This window comes from Arachis ipaensis, chromosome B3 (assembly GCF_059453495.1).
Source record: "Arachis ipaensis isolate K30076 ecotype BB chromosome B3, ASM5945349v1, whole genome shotgun sequence".
NCBI lineage: Eukaryota > Viridiplantae > Streptophyta > Magnoliopsida > Fabales > Fabaceae > Arachis > Arachis ipaensis.
Genome location: NC_142438.1, coordinates 90,443,260 through 90,461,897, shown reverse-complemented (window position 1 = coordinate 90,461,897; position 18,638 = coordinate 90,443,260). Strand labels below are relative to the sequence as shown.

At 38.7% G+C, this 18,638-nt stretch overlaps 1 pseudogene; it reads right to left on the bottom strand.

The window, feature by feature from the left end:
• Positions 1-1,965: 1,965 nt before the first annotated feature.
• On the bottom strand, positions 1,966-2,609 carry LOC148571534 (uncharacterized; annotated as a pseudogene).
• Positions 2,610-18,638: the final 16,029 nt, after the last annotated feature.

Genomic DNA, 18,638 nt, shown 5'->3' with positions numbered 1-18,638 from the left:
ATAACCTTCCTAAGATGCTGCTAAAGTTCGTTTAGTTGATGGTTTAGAGTTTTAAAGTTGTTCTTGATGTGTTTTAGGAGGAAAAAGTGCTTTAACAACACTTCAAAGAGTGACCGGATTTGGAGCAACAAATCAAGGTAGGGTTTGACGAATTTAATCTTGATTAATTGTGTTTGTGTTGTGTTTATATTATTCCTGTAAGCTGAAGTTCACTTACAGGGGCACCATTTCTGTAAGCCGAAGTTCACTTACAGAGGTGTTATTTCTGTAGGCCGAAGTTCACCTACAGAAAGTTGTTGTATTGTGTTTAGACTATTCCTGTAAGCCGAAGTTCACTTACGAGAGTGCTATTTCTGTAGGCCAAAGTTCACCTATAGAAAATAAGCCATATCTAGGACTAGTTCCTAGGTAATGTCGGGCTGCAGGGTGTAAACCGACACGTGAGCTCATGGCCTGCATAGGACAGACATGCATCATACTTGGTTGCGCATTTCCTCTGTTATGATTGTTGTTTGAATGTATGCTTTCTTTGTTTTCATTCTATTCTCTATGTCTGTGTTTTGTTTTCTCGTATTCTTTTGTTTGTGTTTTGCTTTTTGTTTTCTCTATTTTCTCTATTTATCTATTTCTTCTGTCTACTGCTTCTCAGTATTCTGCTATTTATTTGCTAAACAACACGGATTTAATGAACGTAACTAATAACCCCGGCCCTACTAAGAACTCTCCAGTTCTTACCCCTTCTCTCTTCCTTCCCCCTTCAGAGGGAAGCATGAGTACCCTTCCGTAGTTTGCTTATGACTGTTTTGCAAAGAGGATTCCGCTCTAGGTAGTCTTCTGAGTCTATAGTGAACTCCGTTACCTGTTTATATGTATATACTGTGAGGCCAGCCAACGTCTGTACCCTGCTTATCTACAAACTTTAACCTAAGTCCTCCGTACGATGTTGCTGTTATGTGGCCACTCGATGAAGTACTTGAGAGACGCTCTTTGATGACATATGATCGTGCAGAGGATTAGTAGACAACCTTCCACCTTTTGATGACGATCCACCTGACTTGAGTTTTGAAGACCTAGAACGTACTTTCCCTCGCTTTAGTAGTTTAGAGGGACTAGGTGAGTATAGAGTCTAGGCTAGCCTGGGCGCCAGCTTAGGGACTTCTTGAACAGGTCAGGACCTGGGATGTTGTATGTATGTATACGTATATAGTTATTATCTAGCTATATCTAGGGGTGTTCTAACTAAAGGTCTATACTCTAATAAGGGCTGGATCACTGAATGTTGCTAGCTACTTGCGATGTATTTATGTGTGGTTGCTTATAACTGTTTTATCTGTTATTACTTGTGAATTGATTATGAGTGATTTCGTCTTTTAATCCAAACGTTTTCCAAAAAAAATACTTCGCAAATTAACTACGCTTTTAACAACGAATCAGGCTCATATGATAAATAATAGATAATAATTAGGAGGACAAATTGGTAGCACTCAGTTTCCGGTATGATCTAGACATATTGAAAATTGGCTCGTTACACACCTTCCATCAACGTCTCAAATCCTATCAATCTTTTCACCTCCCTATTCCCCATGTTCACCTATTCCCATCCCACTTAACCACATTCAATTCCATTTAACTCCCACCCTTCACACTATAACCGTATCTCCCCCCCTCCCCACTCTCTATATAAACCCCAATTTTACTCCCCTTTTACCATAATTTACCTCCACCAACTTTCATTCCCTCTCTTTCTTTCACCATTCTCCTTCTTCATTTCATTCCTTTTCTAACTGAAGCCATACCCCTCTCTCCCTCCACTAATCATTTTCAACTTTTACCCACCTTCACCCACTAGAACCACACCCACCCCCTTTTTCTATAATCCACTTCTTCATTTCTTTTCACCCTACCTCCATTTACCATCCTCATTTTTACCCTTTCTTTCCACTACATATATCCCCTTCCTCATTTTTACCATCCTCCTGTGCCGCAACTCCAAATGCAGATGGTGGCGTCCCCCCCATCCCGAACCAAGTGTCGTACGGGCTGCCTGCGAGCTCATTCAAGTCGACCGAGAGCTGCGTCTCAGGAACCTGGGTCTCAGGCATATCCGCTGGCGGTGGCCTATACTCCGTATGGTCTGAAGAACCGCCTGGGATCAGGCTCTGGTACTGATGAACGTCGTCACCCCGTATGATCTCAGCAAAATTCGTATAGAACTGGGGTCCACCCAACTGATCGTTCAGATCCATGGTGAAAGAAGTGGTAGCTTGATCGGCTAACAGCTGTGTGCTACACCCATGTAGTACTTGAGAGCTAGAGACGTGGGTAAAAGGTGTACCACCCATACTAGCCTCCGCGGTGCCACCAGCATGAGTGTCTGTAGGGTGCTGACGGAATGATCCTGCCTCGTCACCGTGGTGGATGGGAGGTGCTCCTCCACCACGAGCAACTCGTCGTCTAGCAGAAGATCGACGAAGGCGATGATCTGCCTGGCCTCTGTCATCACCACCAACGTGCTCCTCCTGCATCATGTCGTCTAGCCAGCGCCAGTCGCGATTAGTGGCACGTGTGCCGATGCGTCGTCTCCACTCCAAACGTCTGTTATCCGGCATATCGGACGCTGGAACTCTAGTCGGCGCCTGGGAAGATCCTCTGAGTATAGCATCGTCCGGAACCTGGGTCGGCCTGGGGTCAGCAAAAGCAACTCCTGGTGAAAGAATCCTATGTGCAACACGGTGCCACCAGTCCAGGTACTTAGGGGATGGACCAGGATCAGGAACTCTATGGACACTCAACACAGAACAGACTCGCTCGTCCCAATGCTGATGCCATGTCCTATAGTAAGTGGGGAACCATCTATCTCCACCCCTGCCGTCCTTACTATGAAGATACTCTATGTTGAGCGCTGGCTCAGGCAAATGCTGTACGCCCCCTAGCTGTGGGAAGACGCTGTCTACCTGATGCCACTCAATAACTGCAGAGTAGATCAGGCTGGTGACAGCCCGCCATAACCGGCTGTGCTCCTCCGTCAGTATCTCCAGATGGATGACTGCCAGTACATCCAGTGAACCGTAAGGCTCCCAGACAATCTGATAGACATGAGGCAAGTTCAGAATTATACCAATGTATACATGTAAGTGTAAAAAAAAAATTAAAATAACAACAAAGAAAAACAGAATACTTACATCTCGATGAGTCAGTCGATCCAATGCCAGACGATAATGTATAATACGCCGTTCCTTTCCATCAGAAGAGGGTAAATATGTGGCCCATCTGAGTAGCAGAAATAGCACGTAAGTATGTAATTTCAAATATAGAACGTAATGAACTTGAAAGAAGGAATGAATTAAAGTATACCTGGATGCTAACAGAAAAGAGAAAGCATCAAAACCCGGCAGCCTCAGCATGGGGAACCGCCAAAAGATCCATGACTGTAGCAACTGTAGGGGTCCAGCCAAGTTGGTGACGTTTCTATTTGCCACCCTGCACATGCATCGGTACAGCCACGCCAATGCAGCGGCGCCCCAGCTATAGCTGCCCATATCGTCAAGTCTCGCCACAAAAGGCAACCAGCGAAGGTGGACTCGGTTAGCACTCTTGTCCATAAACAGCTGTGTAGACAGAAGCATCATAATATATGCGCGTGCATATATGCGCACAGTCTCCTCCGAAGCATCCGCTGGTAACACCCTGAACCGATCATGAAACCATGTGAAGTGGACTGTGTATAACTTTCTCTTATCAGGTGGCGGAAGCTCACCAAATAACTCCTCGAACCACTCCCATGCCGATCTGGCCCCCTCGATGTGGATGTGGAAGTCTGTCATGCACCCGGAAGCAGCCTGGCCATCCACGGGCAGCCCGAGCTGGTATGCCACGTCCTGGAGTGTGATAGTACACTCTCCGAATGGCATATGGAAAGTGTGGGTCTCAGGCCGCCACCTCTCAATAAATGCGCTGACCAGAGGTTCATCCAACCAGAACCAATGCGCGTTCAGCCTAGCCAGGTGGTACAACCCAGCCCTCTCTAGGTAAGGTATGATCCTATCATGTAATGGCATATTCTGTTGCCTACGGACGCTATACACACATCGAGTTGGCTGCATTTTCAGAAATAAAGAACACCTTAAATAATTTCTAACAATAACATCAACAACTAAACTATAGCTTGTATCTCTAGTCTTAACCTACTTGGGTTTTGAAATTACTAATTTACCTCTCTACCTTGACTATTAATTGTTACATGTCAAAGTTTATATTTCAAATTTTCATTTACATACCAAAACCTAAACTAAGTCTCTATCTATCTAATTAATGAATTACTTCCTTAAGATTGAATAAAATATACATTTATTAAAATAGTCTTTGGAAATACAGACACTTGCCTCTGCATCGATGGTTCCGGCTACGTGAGCAATGCCGTCGAGCCGGTACAACCGCCGTTCATCCTCCATTCTTCCAAACCACTCAAATATTTTAAAATTTCTCTCCCTTTTCTCTACTTTCTCTCTCTAACTTTTTTCCAAAAAAACTCAAATGATTTCCGCTACAGCCTCACGCGGTATATATAGACACACCACTATACACATAATCCGCTACAGGGTATTTGGTCATAAACCGCTACAGGGTGTAGCGGTTTATGAGTTACCTCGCTCTCCACGTAATCCGCGAGATCCTGTAGCGGATTACATGCAATTAAATTCCGCTTCAGGGTGTAGCAGATTATATATAGTTGCGTTTGTTGCATTTGCGTCTGGAAATTGCCAATATTGTATTTGCGTAAACGTTTTCCTCAATCATTTTATTTGCGTAAATTGCCCTAAATTTATAAAAATAAAAAATAGCATTATCAAAATAGAAGTAAGGAACACTCATTTTTCCATTGTATTTTGCCCACATGCAATGGTCTTATTTAACGCGCTTATAACGTTAGATACTTGGACAAAATTATATAAATCCATGATATGAGAATTATATCCTGGAGTGAGCCAACCCACAGTTTGAAGCATAAACTTTATTTACATTTATACGGGAATTTTAAATTTGAAATTGCAACTGTGTAAAAGCACTGAGAATCAGCAAAAATGAGAGATCCGATGTATCATAACACCCACCTATTCGTTTGAAAAGTTCATTTGATTTTTTGGTTTCATCAAAACATATAATAAATGCTTCAACATATTACATCACCGGGCAATATAATGTTGGAGATAGTTTTGGTACAACCGTTAATTTATACATATCAGTAAGATATAAAGGATAAATAAATAAATATTTATTATGCAGATTATATTTATTTTATCAGCATTTATTTTTTATTTAATTTTTAAAAAGTATTATGTTATTTGATATAAAAAATATCTTCATAAATAATTATAAAAAGATAAATATATTTTTATAATTATTTTAATAATTAAATAATTCTTTTTATTTTTATAAAAAATACCATTCTTCAATCAAAATTAAAATTAAAATTAAATCAATCTAATAATTTAAAAAAAAACAAAATCAAAATTAATAAACTAGAAAAACAATTTCAACTTAAAAATAGTTGGACTTATTTTTTTTTTTTTTATTATTAAAATTGTCCCAAAAATGTTAAACAAACCCTAACCTAAGCAAAAGCTTAGAATCATCCCTAAGCTCTCCCTCCCTATTAGAGTTTGTTTAATATTTTTAGGACAATTTGATAGTGAAAGAATAAAAAGAGTAAGTCCATATATTTTCAAGTTGGAATTGTTTTTTTGATTTATTGATTTTGATTTTGTTTTTTTTTTTTTAAATTATTAGATTGATTTGATTTTAATTTTAATTTTAGTTGAAGAATGGTATTTTGTTATAGAAATAAAAAATTATTTAATTATTTAATAAAAATAATTATAAGAATATATTTATTTTTTATAATTATTTATGAGAGTATTTTTTATATCTAATAACATAATTATTTTGTTGATATAGATATATATGATTTACATGGTACATTTTTTTATTTATCTTTTATATGTACCGATACATTCTCTCTGTCTTTCACTCTTTTATCTATCTCTATCATCGTCCATCGCGTCCTTAGTCTCTATGACCTGATTCCACTTCTCCTGGGTCCACTTCCTCTACCAGCGCCGTGGCGTCTCGCCACCATCTCTCAAACTGTGTTTGGTTTATGTGTAGTTGAGACATAGACACAAATACATAGACATTGAAAACATAGACACAGTGATACACGTATTTTTTTAATTTGTTTGATAAGTAAGCACAAGACACAACAACAAATTAACTCTTTATAAAATGTCAACATTGCCCTTACCACAAAATATCACCACTACAATCACCATTTTCTCTCTGCCACTGTTTAAACAACCACCTCCACTTTTCTACCACCATTAACAACTCTGTGACCCCTGTGTGTCCACCTCTTCTTATCCACCAGAGTCTTCGCGTCTCTATCACCATTTGTCACGTCCGTCCGTGACTCCTGTTCCCATCGCTCGCATCCGGCTCCTGCAATAGCGTCGTCACGTCTCGTTGTGGCCACTACGTCCGCCATCACTGCCGGCAGCAGTCTATTTCTCCCTCCTGAACTAGGGGCACAGAGCCAACTTTGATATTGGATTAGGTTTTCATTCTTCAAAATATTCTCTGGACTTATTTTGGCTATTATTTGAACTTGTTTTACTTGCATCTTCTATTCAAACCATGACTTATATTTTGTTGACTCTCTCTTGGTAATTATCAAATCAATTATTAGCATTGCATCACATTTAATTTATGAATTAACCTTGCTACTGTTAATTTAATGTGTTCTCAATTACAATTAGATGACTAACGATGATAGAAAGTGACTCATCTTTTTTAGTTTGATGAATACAATTTTTTTATCTATATGCCTGTATAGATTGAGATAGACAACCCTCTTATTTAGTTTGTATCTTCATATCCGATTTTATTTAAATTAAGGAATCTTTTATATTAATTATTCTTTTATATTTTTATATTTAGTTCCACACCTTCTGTAACAATAGCATAGCAGATGATTATACCAAATCATTTAAATAGTTATTAGTTTTTTTCTAAACTTTTAAAAATTTGGTAATTAACTTGTTGGGATAAAATATTTTATGCGTCTCATGGGGCATTAGATCCCATTTATAATGGATATGTATATCCTCTGCTGTATTTGAGTATTTTTGTTATAGGGGTTTTTGAATCTGACAAATTATAATTGCTTAATTTATGATTTTTTATTTTTTTAACTTTTTTTTATAAAGTTTGTTAGTATCTTAATTAATTATTTTTATGATTTATTTTTTAAATAGAATTTCATCATAAACATGAACATCGATGACAATAAATTTTTGGAAGAGTCTCTCGAATGTGATAAATTGTGTTTTAGGTGATAGTAGTTCTAATAAGGAGAAGACTAGCAACTTTCAATTATCAATCAACAAAAGAGTTTGATAACTCAAGAGTCTCCAATTACTCAACCAAAGCAAAGAGGAGAAAAATCTACACTAAAACCCAACTAAGCATTTTATCAAACAATTGGAAGGCATAAAAGGAAAACAAGATAAAATTGGAAGAAATGTAAATCTACAACTACTCAAACAAGGAAATAACAACAAATCAATTAAACAAGAAGAAACATGAAACATAAATTGCATTAAATGGAAATTAAAGGAAACAAAAGTGCATGAACATAAAAATGACTAGAATAAGAAATTAACAAAAGGAACTACAAGAGTAGAGATGTAGCAACAATAAATTGAAAGGAAAAGCAGATGAAAATAAAAATTAAAATCTAGATCTAAGAAAATTCTAATCTAAACCTAACCTAATTTCTAGAGAGAAGAAAGAATTCTCTCTCTAGAATTCTACATCTAAAACATGATAGAAACTCAACTATGACTACTTGGTTTATCCTCTTTCCATCCTTGGGTTCAATAGCATCATAAATGAGTTAGATTGGGCCCGAAATGCTTCAGAAATCGCTGGCCACGAGTTGCCTTAAGTGAGTCACGCTGATCTTGCGACGCGTGCACATGGAATGATGCGTACGCATCACCAAACGCAAGGCAACTTTGGAAAATTTTATATCATTTTGAAGCCCCGAATATTAGATTTTCAACGCAACTAGAACTGCCTCATTTGGACCTCTGTAGCTCAAGTTATGATCGATTAAGTACTAAGAGGTCAGGATTGACAGTTTTGCAATTTCTTCATTTCTTCATGAGTTCTCCATTTTTTACATGCTTTTTCTTCATTTCCTTAATCCAATCTTTGCCATCTAAACCTCAAATCACTTAACAAACATATCACGGCATCGGTTGGAATTAAAGTGAATTAAATTTAGCTATTTTAAGGCCTAAAAAGCATGTTTTCACACTTAAGCACAAATTTAGGGAGAATTACAAAACCATGCTATTTCATTGAATAAATGTGAGAAAAGTTGATAAAATCTCCTAAATTAAGCACAAGATAAACTACAAAATTGGGGTTTATCAAATCTCCCCACACTTAAACCAAGCATGTCCTCATGCTAAGAATAAAGAAGGACACGAAAAAGGGTATGAACATTTATTCAATGCAAAGAAACTATATGCACCTATCTATATGAATGCAACTAAATGCAAAATGCTTCTACCTACTTGGTCAAAAGTAAATCAATCTCCAAGAATATATATGAATAAGTAGGGCTAAGTAGTATGATAACTCATGAACTCTACCAATTCAAATATCAAAATGAAGTTCAAATAGACTTGCAAGAAGAAATCTTATGAAAGCTGGGAACAAGGAATTGAGCATGAAACCCTCATCAAAAGTGTTTACACTCTAGTCACTCAAGTGTCTAGGGTTGATCACTCAATTCTCTTCTAATCATGCTTTCCAAGATTTGTTTTTCATCTAATGATCAATAATTATTCAATGCATGCATACATATATCATGAGGACTTATTCATAGGTTGTAATGGGGTTAGGGTAAAGGTAAGGATGCATATGGTCAAGTGAGCTTGAAATTTGAATCTTTGAATAACCTAAGCTTCCCACCTAACCTATATAACAACCTATAAAAATCTAATACAAGCCTAACTACCCATTCTTCACTTTTTCACACACTCATACATTTTCCTTTTTTATTACATCTTATATGCATTGATTATTATTGAACCTTACTTTGGGGCATTTTGTCCCCTTTTATTTCTTTCTTTTTCTTTTTCTTTCTTTCTAATTATATATATACATACATATATATATATATATATATATATATATATATTCTATTTTTCCTTTGTATATTTTTTTTCTTCTTTTCTTTCTTTTTGAACTACAAAAATATAGAAGAGCATCAATGCATATGGCTTCACATTTAATGCATGAATATGTACCCAATTTTCAAGATCTTCAATGAAAATATAAACACAATCTTACCTCAACCAATGTCCCATGTTTCCCTACACTTGAATGATACATACTCACTAGCCTAAGCTAATCAAAGATCCAAATACAGGACATTTATTGTTTTTCGCTTTAAAGTTTGTAATGTGCTAATATTAAGAACAAAGTGGGTCAATAGTAGGCTCAAAGTTGGCTAACAATGGAAGATAAAAGGTAGGATATTTGGGTAAGTGAGCTAAATAAAATGATGGCCTCAATCATATATATGCATTCATACACAAAATAATGGACATAAAGAATCAAGCAAATCAAAGATTACAATCATAGAAAGAGAACAATGCACACAAGAATGGAAATAAGTGGTTATAAGATGTAACCACACAATTAGGCTCAAAACTCACATGCTTGTGTTCTTAGCTCAAAAACCATGTTCCAAAATAAATTCTTCAAGCAAGTTCAATAAAAAAATTTTTCTCAAATTGGTAGGTGCCCTAAAAACAGTTTCTTGTAAAAGAAATCATCACCCTAACCAAGTAGTTCTAACAAGAGTGGTAAAATATATACAAATTCTAACTATCATGCACTGCAACAACTGGCTAACAAAGAAAGTTAAAAATTGGTGTTAAAAAAAGAAATTGTTACCCATGGAGATCGGCGGATGACCTCCCAACACTTAAAGATTATACCGTCCTCGGTGCATGCAAAGAAGAGCAAGGTGGACAGAATGAAACAACTGATGAGCTTTTTCGAAAGGTTGTGTGGATGACTTATTTGTTGCCTCATTTAGAAGCTTTTTCTTTTCTCCCTTCTTGGTGGCCAGCCTAAAAGGAGAGAAAAAGGGGGGAAATTAGGCCTACAACAAAGATGGCAAAGCAAATAGAACATAGGCGGGGCTAATACCAAATAAGAATAAGGTTCTCAACTATATGGTAGCTACAACATATGAGTGAGAAAACAATATAAGCTGCTAAGGCATATTAACTAATACTTGATGCAAGAGTAAAGTCAAAGCATAAATAAATGACATGAAGAGCATGTTGCATCAAGTTCAAGCATGAATTGACAAAAATAAGATTAGTGATAAGCATGAAAGCATTTGGTCCCATCCTAAATGGTGCACGAAAATTACTTCACACTATGTAATTCCGCACAACTGACCAGCAAGTGCACTGGGTCGTCCAAGTAATACCTTACGTGAGTAAGGGTCGATCCCACGGAGATTGTTGGCTTGAAGCAAGCTATGGTTATCTTGCAACTCTTAGTCAGGATATTAATTAGTGGCTATCAATTGACTTGCAAATGAACAAGAGACCATGAATTAAAGGTTACTTGTTATGCAGTAAATGAGAATATGTTGGAGTTTTGGAGATGCTTTGCCTTTTGAATCTCTGCTTTCTCTCTATCTTCTTCTTCACGCACGCACGTCCCTTCTATGGCAAGCTGTGTGTTGGAGGATCACCGTTGATAATGGCTACCATCCTTCCTTTCAGTGAAAATGGTCCAGGTGCGCTGTCACCGCACGGCTAATCATCTGTAGGTTCTCGATCATACCGGAATAGGATTTACTATCCTTTTGCGTCTGTCACTACGCCCAGCACTCGCGAGTTTGAAGCTCGTCACAGTCATCCAATCCCAGAATCCTACTAGGAATACCACAGACAAGGTTTAGACTTTTCGGATTCACAAGGATGCTGCCAATGGATTCTAGCTTATACCACGGAGATTCCGATTAAGGAATCTAAGAGATACTCATTCAATCTAATGTAGAACGGAGGTGGTTGTCAGGCACACGTTCATAGGTTGAGAATGGTGATGAGTGTCACGGATCATCACATTCATCATAATAATGCACAAATGAATATGTTAGATAGGAACAAACATGATTGAATAGAAAACAGAAATACTGGCATTAACTCATCGAGGCACAGCAGAGCTCCTCACCCCCAACAATGGAGTTTAGAAACTCATGCCATCAAAAGATACAAATTTTAGATCTAAAATGTCATGAGATCCAAAATAAATCTCTAAAAGTTGTTTAAATACTAAACTAGTAACCTAGGTTTACAGAAAATGAGTAAACTATGATAGATAGTGCAAAAATCTACTTCTGGGGCCCACTTGGTGTGTGCTGGGGCCGAGACTAAAGCTTCTCACATGCCTGGGCTGTTTTGGGCGTTCAACGCCAGGTTGTAACCTGTTTCTGGCGTTGAACTCCACTTTGTAACTTGTTTCTGGCGCTGGACGCCAGACAGCAGCATGAAACTGGCATTGAATGCCAGTTTACGTCATCTATCCTTAAGCAAAGTATGGACTATTATATATTGTTGGAAAGCCCTGGATGTCTACTTTCCAAAGCAATTGGAAGCGCGCCATTTGGAGTTCTTTAGCTCCATAAAATCTATTTTGAGTGCAGGGAGGTTAGAATCCAACAGCATCAGCAGTCCTTTTTCAGCTTGAATCAGATTTTTTCTCAGCTCCCTCAATTTCAGCCAGAAAATACCTGAAATCATAGAAAAACACACAAACTCATAGTAAAGTCTAGAAATATGAATTTTGCCTAGAAACTACTAAAAATAAACTAAAAACTAACTAAAACACACTAAAAACTATATGAAATTAACCCCAAAAAGCGTATAAAATATCCGCTCATCACAACACCAAACTTAAACTGTTGCTTGTCCTCAAGAAACTAGATAAATAAAATAGAATACAGATAAATGAAGAAGCAATAATATCTCAGATTTTTTGAGGGAAGCTCAGATTCTAATTAGATGACCGGGACTAGTAGCTTTTTGCATCTGAACAGTTTTGGCATCTCACTTTATCCATTGAAGCTCAGAGTGATTGGCATCTATAGGAACTCAGAATTCAGATAGTGATATTGATTCTCCTAGTTCAGTATGTTGATTCTTGAACACAGCTACTTTATGAGTCTTGGCCGTGGCCCTAAGCACTTTGTTTTTCAGTATGACCACCGGATACATAAATGCCACAGACACATAATTGGGTGAACCTTTTCAGATTGTGACTCAGCTTTGCTAAAGTCCCCAATTAGAGGTGTCCAGGGTTCTTAAGCACACTCTTCTTTTTGCTTTGGACCTTGACTTTAACTGCTCAGTCTCAAGTTTTCACTTGACACCTTCACGCCACAAGCACATGGTTAGGGACAGCTTGGTTTAGCCGCTTAGGCCGGGATTTTATTCCTTTAGGCCCTCCTATCCACTGATGCTCAAAGCCTTGGGATCCTTTTTGTTTACCCTTGCCTTTTGGTTTTAAGGGCTATTGGCTTTTTCTGCTTGCTCTTCTTCTCTTCTTTTTTTTTTTCTGCATGCTTTTGTTCTTTGCTGCTTTTTCTTGCTTCAAGAATCATTTTTATGATTTTTCAGATTATCAATAACATGTCTCATGTTCATCATTCTTTCAAGAGCCAACATATTTAACAGTCTTAAACATCAAATTCAAAAGACATATGCACTGTTCAAGCATTCATTCAGAAGACAGAAAGCATTGCCACCACATGTAAATAATTAGAATGTTCTTATTAGAAACTCGAAAATTATTGCTTCTTATTCTAAAGAAATTCTTCTATTTTATTCATGTTTGATGATGATGAGAAAATTGAATTATAGCTTAATTGGAGATAAAATCAAAAAGATATAGATATTAATTACTACTATATGACTCCTAAGGTAAAACTAGAATAAGAATAGTTATCACAGAGTTAAGGCTAAGATTGGAATTTAACAACCTTTGTTCTGGGGAGTGGATGTTCCTCTAATCTGTGGGGTGCTTGGTCCTTCAAGAGATAATTTCTGGCGCTTCAATTCCCTTAAGTCGCGCCCTTGCTCCTCCTGTTCTTTAATCAAATAGCAAAGAATGCTACTTTATTCCTTCTGTTCTTTTATTATTTGTTCTATAGATTTTTGCATCTTGGTCACTGATGTTTCAAGATACTCCCAGTATTCAGATTGAGGGATTTCCGGGAGAAATTCCTGTGTTTTCTTCTTGATGGGGTCATCCTGTGCTTGTTATTTTTCCATTGATGCTTTGGTGATTGGTCGCTCAATTGAGATGTATTTAGTTATTCCCATCCTTACTCCAGCGTCCTTGCAGAGCATAGAAATCAAGCTTGGATAAGCCAACCTGGCATCTTTGGAATTTTTATTTGCAATTTTGTAAAATTCAGTTGAAATCAGTTGATGAACTTCCACTTCTTTTCCCATCATGATGCAATGGATCATTACTGCTCTTCTGATAGTGACTTCAGAACGGTTGCTAGTGGGCAGCAGAGAATGCCCAATGAAATCCAGCCATCCTCTGGCGACTGGTTTGAGATCTTCTCTTTTGAGTTGATTAGGAACACCCTTCGGACTGGTGGTCCACCTGGCTCCCGGGATGCATATGTCCTCTAGAATCTTATCCAGGCCCTTGTCTGTTCTCATCATTCTCCTATTGAAGGAGTCTGGATCATCTTTCAGCTGAGGTAGCTTTAAGATCTCCCTGATCTTGTCAGGGTGGGTATGAACAATCTTTCCTCTGACCATGGTCTGATAGTCATAGATATCAGATCCAGATAGTCTTTGCCTGTCTTTATGCCACATATTAGCATAGAACTCCTGGACCATATTCCTTCCCACTTTCGTTTCAGGATTGGCTAGGATCTTCCAGTTCCTGATTCGAATTTGCTCCTGGATCTCCGGATATTCATCTTCTTTCAGATCGAATCTGACTTTCGGGATCACTGATCTTAGACCCATTATTTTGTAATAATGGTCTGAATGTTCTTTAGTTAAGAACTTCCCTTGATTCCAAAGTGGTTTTGGAACACTCTCTTTCTTGCCTCTTGGAGTGGGTTGTTTTCCTTTAGGAGCCATGATCTTAGTGATCACGGATGAGCACACCAAACTTAGAGGTTTGCTTGTCCTCAAGCAAAAAGAAAAGAAAGGAGTGGGAGAGAAGGAGAGCTAGGTGCAATGGTGGATGGGAGGGGAGGGAGGCCGAACCCAAATTTAAAGGGAGGGGGGTGGGTTTTCGAAAAAATAGGGAGAAAGATAAGATAGAAGATATGATTTTTAGAAAAAAATATGATAAGAAAAGAGATGGTTTAAAATTGAAAAGATATGAAAGATATTTGAAAAAGATAGATTTGGAATTTTGAAAAAGATAGTATGGGGATTTGAAAAAGATATTGCTTAGTTGAAAAGATTTTTGAATGAAAAGAGAGAGATTTGTTTTGAAAATTTTGAAAAAGAGTTGAGTTGGATTGAAAAAAAGGATTTGTGCTTATGGATTAAGATATATTTAATATTTTTAAAGAAGAGTTTTTAGAAATTAGGGATTTTAGAAATCAGGGTTCTTAACATGTTTATGCAAGAAATCATGAATTGAAACATGGAAATTAGGATTAAAATGAAAAATATGAAGAAAAAACGAATTTACCTCCTCCCCACCATCCTGGCGTTTGAACGCCCAAACGCTGCATGTTTTGGGCGTTCAACGCCCAAATGCTGCTTCTCCTGGGCGTTCAACGCCCAGCTGCTGCTTATTTCTGGTGTTGAACGCCAGGAAGTCCTTTGTTACTGGGCATTTTTCTGAACGCCCAGACGCTGTAAATCTGGCGTTAAACGCCCAGAAAGAGCTTCTTTCTGGCGTTCAACGCCCAGATGGCTATCCTTACTGGCGTTCAACGCCCAGTGGATGCTTCTGTTGGGCGTTGAACGCCCAAAACAGACTTTTACTGGAATTTTCTTGCCAGTGAGCTCTTTTTTTCTCTTTTTTGCGTGCAGAATCCTTCTGTAATCCTGTGAACTTATACAATTGAATCTTTACCTTATGATCAATGAACTTTATATAAACAAATAAAATCAAGAATAGGGCAAAATTCTTAGAGGAAGTGATGCCCCATGGCTGGGTTGCCTCCCAGCAAGCGCTTCTTTATTGTCTTTAGCTGGACCTTGCTGAGCTTTTAATCTAGCCTCAGCCTTGAGCACTCTTGCTCAACATTGCCTTCAAGATAGTGCTTGATTCTCTGTCCATTAACAATGAACTTCTTATCAGAATCAATATCTTGAAGCTCCACATAATCGTATGGTGATACACTTGTAATCACATATGGTCTCCTCCACCGGGACTTCAGTTTCCCGGGGAATAGCCTGAGCCTGGAGTTAAACAACAGAACCTTTTGTCCTGGTTCAAAGATTCTAGATGACAGCTTTCTGTCATGCCATTTTTTTTATTTTTCTTTATAAAGCTTGGCATTTTCGAAAGCAGTGCATCTGAATTCCTCTAGTTCATTTAGCTGGAGCAATCTTTTTTCTCCAGCTAATTTGGCATCAAAGTTTAGGAATCTGGTTGCCCAGTAAGCTTTATGTTCCAGTTCCATGGGCAGGTGACATGCCTTACCATACACAAGTTGGTATGGAGAGGTCCCTATAGGAGTCTTGAATGCTGTTCTGTATGCCCACAGAGCATCATCCAAGCTTCTTGCCCAATCCTTTCTACGGGTACTTACAGTCCGTTCTAGGATTCTTTTTAGCTCTTTGTTAGAGACTTCAGCTTGTCCATTAGTCTGTGGATGATATGGAGTCGCCACCTTGTGGTGAATCCCATACCGGACCATGGCAGAGTAAAGCTGTTTGTTGCAGAAGTGAGTGCCCCCATCACTGATTAGTACTCTAGGGACCCCAAACCTGCTGAAGATATATTTCTAGAGGAACTTCAGCACTGTTTTAGTATCATTGGTGGGTGTGGCAACAGCCTCTACCCATTTTGATACGTAGTCAACAGCCACCAGAATATAAGTGTTTGAGTAAGATGGTGGAAAAGGTCCCATGAAGTCAATTCCCCATACGTCAAACAACTCAATCTCCAAGATTCCTTGTTGAGGCATAGCGTAACCATGAGGCAGATTACCAGCTCTTTGGCAACTGTCACAGTTACGTACGAACTCTCGGGAATCTTTATAGAGTGTGGGCCAATAGAAGCCACATTGGAGGACCTTGGTGGCTGTTCGCTCACCTCCGAAATGGCCTCCATATTGTGATCCATGGCAATGCCATAGGATCCTCTATGCTTCTTCTCTAGGCACACATCTCCGGATTATTCCGTCTGCACATCTCTTAAAGAGATAGGGTTCATCCCACAAGTAGTACTTTGCATCAGTAACTAATTTTTTCTTTTGTTGCCTGTTGTACTCTTTGGGTATGAACCTTGCAGCTTTATAGTTTGCAATGTCTGCAAACCATGGTGTTTCCTGAATGGCAAATAAATACTCATCCGGAAAAGTCTCAGAGATCTCAGGAGAGGGGAGGGACGTCCCTTCTACTGGCTCTATCCGGGACAGATGATCAGCCACTTGGTTCTCTGTCCCTTTTCTGTCTCTTATTTCTATATCAAACTCTTGCAAAAGCAACACCCATCTTATGAGCCTGGGTTTTGAATCCTGCTTTCTGAGTAGATATTTGAGAGCAGCATGGTCAGTATACACAGTCACCTTTGACCCTACCAAGTATGATCTAAACTTGTCAATAGCATAAACCACTGCAAGTAATTCTTTTTCTGTGGTTGTGTAATTTTTTTGGGCATCATTTAAAATGCGGCTAGCATAATAAATGACGTGCAGAAGCTTGTCATGCCTCTGTCCCAGCACTGCACCAATGGCGTGATCACTGGCATCACACATTAGCTCAAATGGTAATGTCCAGTCTGGTGCAAAAATAACTGGTGCTGTGACCAGCTTGGCTTTTAGCGTTTCAAACGCTTGCAGACACTCTGTGTCAAATACAAATGGCGTGTCAGCAGCAAGCAGACTGCTCAGAGGTTTTGCGATTTTTGAAAAATTCTTTATAAACCTCCTATAGAATCCTGCATGCCCTAGAAAGCTTCTGATTGCCTTAACATTGGCAGGTGGTGGTAATTTTTCAATTACCTCTATTTTTGCTTGATCCACCTCTATTCCCTTGTTTGAAATTTTATGCCCAAGGACAATCCCTTCAGTCACCATAAAGTGACATTTTTCCCAGTTTAAAACCAGGTTGGTCTCTTGGCATCTTTTCAGAACTAGTTTCAGGTGATCAAGACAGGAGCCGAATGAGTCTCCATATACTGAGAAGTCATCCATGAAGACTTCCAGAAATTTCTCCACCATATCAGAGAAAATAGAGAGCATGCATCTCTGGAAGGTTGCAGGCGCATTACACAGCCCAAATGGCATCCTTCTATAAGCAAACACTCCAGATGGACATGTGAATGCTGTTTTCTCTTGATCCTGGGGATCTACTGCAATCTGGTTATAGCCTGAGTAGCCATCTAAAAAGCAGTAATAATCATGACCTGCTAGTCTTTCTAGCATCTGGTCTATGAATGGTAAAGGAAAATGATCCTTTCTGGTGGCTGTATTGAGCCTTCTGTAGTCAATACACATGCGCCACCCTGTAACTGTTCTTGTAGGAACCAGTTCATTCTTTTCATTATGAACCATTGTCATGCCTCCTTTCTTGGGGAGAACTTGAACAGGGCTCACCCAGGGGCTGTCAGAAATAGGATAAATAACCCCAGCCTCCAGTAATTTGGTGACCTCTTTCTGCACCACTTCCTTCATGGCTGGATTTAGCCGCCTCTGTGGTTGAACCACTGGTTTAGCATTATCCTCCAATAAGATTTTGTGAATGCATCTGGCTGGGCTTATGCCCTTAAGGTCACCTATGGACCACCCAAGAGCTGTCTTGTGTGTCCTTAGCACTTGAATAAGTGCTTCCTCTTCTTGTGAATTTAAAGCAGAGCTTATGATCACTGGAAAAGTGTCACCTTCTCCCAGAAATGTATATTTCAGGGATGGTGGTAATGGTTTGAGCTCGGGTTTAGGAGGTTTTTCCTCTTCCAGAGGGAATTTCAGAGGCTCTTTCATTTCCTCTGAATCCTCCAAATCAGGCTGAACATCTTTAAAGATGTCGTCCAACTCTGATTCGAGACTCTCAGCCATGTTGATCTCTTCTACTAAAGAGTCAACAAGATCAACTTTCATGCAGTCTTTTGATGTGTCTGGATGCTGCATGGCTTTGACAGCATTCAACTTAAACTCATCCTCATTGACTCTCAGGGTTATTTCCCCCTGTTGGACATCAATGAGTGTTCGTCCAGTTGCTAGGAAGGGTCTTCCTAGAATGAGAGTAGCACTCTTGTGCTCCTCCATTTCCAGCACTACAAAGTCAGTGGGAAAGGCAAATGGTCCAACTCTGACAATCATGTCTTCA